The sequence below is a fragment of the Microtus ochrogaster genome, chromosome 8 (genome assembly GCF_000317375.1).
Source record: "Microtus ochrogaster isolate Prairie Vole_2 chromosome 8, MicOch1.0, whole genome shotgun sequence".
Taxonomy (NCBI): domain Eukaryota; kingdom Metazoa; phylum Chordata; class Mammalia; order Rodentia; family Cricetidae; genus Microtus; species Microtus ochrogaster.
Window position 1 is genome coordinate 19,020,172 of NC_022015.1, and position 6,284 is coordinate 19,026,455.

Sequence of the window (6,284 nt, forward strand, 5' to 3'; positions counted from 1 at the left end):
GTATGTATGTATGTATGTATGTATTTGTTTGTTTTGAGACAGAGTTTTTCTGTGTAACAGCCCTGGTTGTCCTGGAACTTGTTCTGTAGACCAGGCTGGCCTTGAACTCACAGAGATCCACCTGCCTCTGCCTCCCGAGAGCTGGGATTAAAGGTGCATGCCACTCACCTGCCATAAGCAGTTTTGTAAGCACATGTTCGCTGTTGCTCAGGGTAGTCACATGCACTCGGAGCAAGTTTGTGAGAGCACTTCCAACATGCCTGTGGGACCAGTCGTGAGCCTGGCACCTTCTCCAGCCCCGTTAAAGAAGTTGGCATATGTCCTGGCTAGTTTTATGCCAACTTGACACAAGCTAGAGTCATCTTAAGGAGGAAACCTCAATTCAGAAAATGCCGTCATAAGAACCAGATGTAAAGGGTTTCCTTAATTAGTGATTGATGAGGGAGGGCCTAGCCATGATTGGTGGTGCCGTCCCTGGACTGTTGATTCTGGGTTCTATAAGAAAGCAGGCTGAGCTGGGCGGTGGTGGCGCACGCCTTTAATCCCAGCACTTGGGAGGCAGAGGCAGGTGGATCTCTGAATTCAAGGTCAGCCTGGTCTACAGTGCAAGGACCAGGAGAGCCAGGGATATGCAGAGAAATCCTCTCTCAAAAACAAAACAGGAAAGGAAGGAAGGAAGGAAGGAGGGAGGGAGGGAGGGAGGGAGGGAGGGGGCAAGAAAGCAAGCAGGCTGAGCAAAACCATGAGAGCAAGTCAGTAGTCAGCACCCTCCATGGCTTCTGCATCAGTTCCTGCCTCCTGGTCTTGCCCTGCTTGAGTTCCTGTCCTGACTTCCTCTGATGATGAACTGCAATGGGGAAGTGTAAGCCAAATAAACCTTTTCTCCCTAGGTTGCTCTAGATCACAGAGTTTTATCACAGCAATAGGAACCCCAACTAAGACAACAGCACATAGTAGATCTTTCATTTGCCATTTGCTTTAAAAGTGTATTGCTCCCCTCTCAGGATAGATTGATCTACTTTATTGAGCAATTTTCTTAGAGAAAATGTTTCTTAGAGAAAAAAGATAGAGAATGGCATAAATTCGATGGATTCTAACATTCCACAAAAGAGGCTGTATTTAATACATTTTAAAAAAGATGTATTGATTTTTATTTTATGTGTGTGAGTGTTCTACCTGCATATACTTACATGTATCACATGTGTGCCTAGTGCCCACAGAGGCCAGAAAAAGGCATCAGATTCCTGAAACTTGAATTATGGATGGTTGTGAGCCAGCATGTGGGTGCTGAGAACTAAACCAGGGTCTTCTCTAAGAGCAATAAGTATTCTTAACCATGGAACCATCGATCCAGCTGTCTGATTCACTGTAAGCAGCTCACACAGACTGTTTTGTAAGTACATATTCGCAGTTACTCAGTGGAGGACTCTGCACTATGGGAGAAGTTGCTTCTAGACTGTGTCTAAAAGCATAAGTGATGGACGAGAATGAAGCACATTCTGCCACTCTGATAGAGTGCGTCTTTGAGGCGTGGAAGTACCTGTGCTTACTTACCAGGCCAAGGTTATCTGATACGGCCAGCCAAGGAATTAAACCAGGCCCAGGGTGGAGGGCCACAGCAAGACCGAGACTGTGACAGTTTTATTGAGAACAATCAGACTTTTTTTTTCTTTTTATCAGAAACGGAGTATAGTGGCAATTGTCAGGATCGATACAGTTGTTGTTGCCAGGATACAATGAAATTTGTAAGCTGTATAGGGTCCACAGGATTAACGTCTAAGACCAACTGTCCTGTTGAGCGTTCATGCTTCCTTGACTTCTAAGGGAACATACAGAGAATCAAAAAGCAGCCTGAATGTTTCACTGCCTGAGGGAGTGTATTGATCTCCCAGGAACCGATAGGCACACAATGTACCAGGAGTCACAGACTGTAACCTGCAAAGCCTAGGTCACATGCCTCTCAAGGCAGCGAGGCCAGGCCAACGCGTGGTTCCCTGCCGAGGTGATTTCCGTGTGACGCAGATTCTAACTTGTAAGCAAACATTCTTTATTGCTCAATGTCAGCCTGTGTGTGCATAGGGGAAACTTCTCTGCGTGTTCTGGAATGCATCTCTGTGGTGGATTAGAGTGCACATTCCACTTTCTGTGAGCAAGGCTGTTCTGTGACTGTTTCTCATGGCACGGACAGCTCAGTCTTCAGGCACGCATTTCTTGTTGCTCAATGTGGCCTTTGTGCAGTTTGGGCTCAGATAATTTTCAGAGCACAGTTAGCAGGATGGACAATTATGTGGCACATTTTCCATTGCACGAGAGGACTTTCTGATTATACATCTTTTATCTACACAAACACATTCTGTTTAGTAAGTCCATACTCCCTATTCAGTGGGGGCCTGTAGTCATTACTGGGTAAAAAGTTTCTGTCGTTTCTAAAACGCATTCACATATACGGGTATGAATGCGGTACATTTTCAAATTCCATAATAGAAGTTGGTGTATCATGCAGTTCCCCTCTCTTATAAACAGATTGGGTTTTTTGGTTTTTTTTATATTTATTTATTTTTTTATGTATACAATATTCTGTCTGTGTGTATGCCTGCAGGTCAGAAGAGGGCACCAGACCCCATTACAGATGGTTGTGAGCCACCATGTGGTTGTTGGGAGTTGAACTCAGGACCTTTGGAAGAGCAGGCAATGCTCTTAACCTCTAAGCCATCTCTCCAGCCCAAACAGATTGCTTTATAAGTGAGCATTTACAAGGGCCCCAAGTGGCCTCTGGACACACCAAGGCAAGAAGTCTCACCGGAAAACATTTAACAATTATTAGCGTTTAACTTAGTATACAAAGCAATGAGTTTCATTGTGGCATTTTCTTTTTAAAAAAAAAAACTTTCATTTTAACTCCTTTTAATTATGTGTATCTCTGTACAGGTATGTGCACATAACTGCAGGTGCTCCCCCGAAGCCAGAGGATCCCCTGGAGCTAGAATTACAGGCAGTTGTGAGCCTGATGTGGGTTCTGGGAACGGAACTCAGGTCCTCTGCAAGAACAACACAAGCTCTTAACCACTGAGTCATCTCTCTAGATTCGGGCATCTTCATGTGCACAGCCATACTTTATTTCCATTTGTCCCCCTTGCAATGTCCTCTCCTGTGTTCCTTACTCCCTGCATGGTGGTACCCTACCTCTTCAAATGTCCCCCTTCTACATTCATGGCATGTGTATGCCATGACCCTCACTCTCCCTGCCACAGATCCCACATATGAATGCCCCCTTCTATGTTCATGCCATGTGTATGCCGTGACCCTCACTCTCCCTGCTGAAGATCCCACATATGAATCCCCCCTTCTATGTTCATGGCATGTGTATGCCGTGACCCTCACTCTCCCTGCCACAGATCCCACATATGAATACCCCCTTCTATGTTCATGGCATGTGTATGCCGTGACCCTCTCTCACCCTGCCGCAGATCCTACATATGAAGGAGACATGGCTTTAGTCTTTCCGGATCTTATTCCACTTAACTGGATGACTTTATTTGCATCAATTTTCCAGCCAGTGTCATGATTCCATTTTTCTTTCTTTAACCATTTTTTATGGTTTAATAAAACACTATGATTTATATCCACCTCACTTTTTTCTTTAATACATTATTATTAATTTTTGACATTTTTATACATGCATACAATATAATTTGATCCTATTCACCCCCACTCCTCCCTCTAACTCCTCCCTACCCTCTCCCAACTTCCTATCCTTCTTTTTAAAAAAATATCTGTCCATATTCTCATGGGTCTGGCGCCATCCACTGGCTCATGATGCCATGGTCCCTTTAAAGAAACTCGACTCTCTCTCACAGAAGCCATCACCTGCCACCAGCTTCTCATCTAGGTGTGGGGACTCATGAACACTTCCTCACTCCACGTCAGGACGTTGACTGTCTCCGTCCTGTACATGGCTTATGCAGGCAGCCACAGCTGCTGTGCTCTGGTCCTGTCCAGAAGACAATGTTTCAGTCTGGTTTCCCCCAACCTCTGGCTCTTACAATTGTTCCGTCTCCTCTTCCGTGATGGCCCACGAGCAGTGAGGAGAGGAGTGTGACACAGACAGACATTTACTTTCTACGCTTTGACTCTTTGTACTGACCAGTGTCCACTGCACAGAGATGCTTCTCTGATTAGGTCTGAGCGTTGCATTCGTCTGGTGTAGAGAGACACAGATTTAGTGGGCACCTGAATACTGTGTCCACTCAACAGAGCCATGGCCGTCGTTCACCCTTGGAGCCTATGAGCTCCACAGTCATGGTTTTCTCCCCCATTGAGTAAAGGTTGAATCATCAATAAAAAAACTTTGTTGCTTTACCTTGCTACAGTGGTTGTACTTTAAACTACTAGTGGCCCAGCCGCTAAGGCCATACATAGGCTGGGGGAAGTTCTGTTCCCCCAGACAATGGCTCTGTTGCTGCCGCTAAAGGTAGTTCTAACTAAATCTGTATAGTTCTAATAAAACTCGAGATTCAAAGGCTGAGGTGAAAACCTGTGAGCTCAGAGAGTTGAAATAGCAACTAGCTAACTTTCTCTCTGTTGGAGGCTGCTCGTTTGTTCCTGGCCGCTCCGACCTGAAATAACCACACAGAAACTATATTATTTGCAATACTGTTTGGCCAATAGCTTAAGCATATTCATAACTAGCTCTTATATTCTAAACTAACCTATCTCCATTAATCTATGTATCACCATTAGGTTGTAGCCTACCAGCAAAGTTTCAGCAGGCTCCAGCACAAACATCTGTCTCCTGCGGGTGGCTACATGACTTCTCCCTGACTCCACCTACTCTCTCTATATATCTTTTCCAGCTTGCCTATATTCTGTTAAGCCATTGGCCAAAAGCAGCTTCTTTATTCATTAGCTAATAAAGTAACACATATACACCATTTTCCCTTTTCTGTTTAAATAAAAAGGAAGATTTTAACATAGTAAAATTACATATAAAAACGGGTATCAAGCAAGAATAAAGGTTACAATATTTATATATACTTATCTTTTATCATAACTAAGGAAAACTATAATTATAACTATCTATTCTTTAATTCCATCAAAGACCCCAGAAGGCTATACTATTACCTAAGTTAACAGGAAGTGCATTGTAAGCAACTTCCAAAACTCTAGAACTGGCAGAGACATCTTGCTGCCTGGACAGTCACCCAAAGTTTTCTGTACCATTGAGGCATCTATCTTCAGCCTACAGGCCCATAGTATCCAGCAGACTTTTCCATGAAGCAGGAAATTTCAAACAGTTCCACCTACATTGGCAGTTTGTCAGTCACTTTCTTCTGTGTCCTGCAGAATGTCTGGCAGACTCTTTCATGAAGCAGGAACCTTGAAAGACTGTCTCATCTTCTTTCAGCAGCTTCAGCAATCATTTTCCTGTGGTCCTGCAAGTCCAGCCAAGCAGTTCAGGCAAGAGCTGTTTCTTGCCCAAATGGCTAACAAACTCCATGAGGAGCCTCTTCGATGCCCATCATCCTCTTGAAATAGATTGGTGCTGCCAGGAGAAGACGTGTCTCACTGTCATGAAAAGTCCTAAGTCCTTAAAATATTTTAAGTGCCATGTTTTGTAGTCTTTAAAAGGTTTGAAGAATAACTATTCATCTGAAATGTATCTCTGTACAGCTAGAAAACCTAACTAACATGACTACAAGTTTGACTACTATAGATGACTATCTATTAACCTGTATTTCTTAATTATACATTACATTTTAAAATGAGCAACACAAACACAATACCTTAAATAAGAGCAGATATATATATATGGCAAAAATGATCTTAAATTTGTAACAATAAATCAAGATCCAAAGCAATCCAAATCTCTATAGCATATCCCCCTTTAAATGTAAACAAATATTTATAAACAATATTTGGAAATTTGGACATAGTTCTTTACAAACTGCTTCCTGCTTTTTGTTGAGCAAAGTAATTTTTGGGGGTGTTCACAGTGACCTTTCAAGGGTCTTGGTCCATCAAACCACATTAGTGTGAAAGGATTCCACAAGTTCTCATCCTCTGTGGAAACAAAAGAAGAACCCCTTTTCCAAAGCAACAAATCCTTATAGCTTAGCATCCTGTACAATGAAATGTCTCTCTGTACTTAGCTCATTCACAGTCAAAAAATTCAAAGAAAACACAATAATATACATAATCCAGACTGTGTATATTCCATCTTTATGTGGCTTATTTTTTTATTTCTTTTACCTATGACTATCTTTAAAGACTTTGTTTTATTTTTT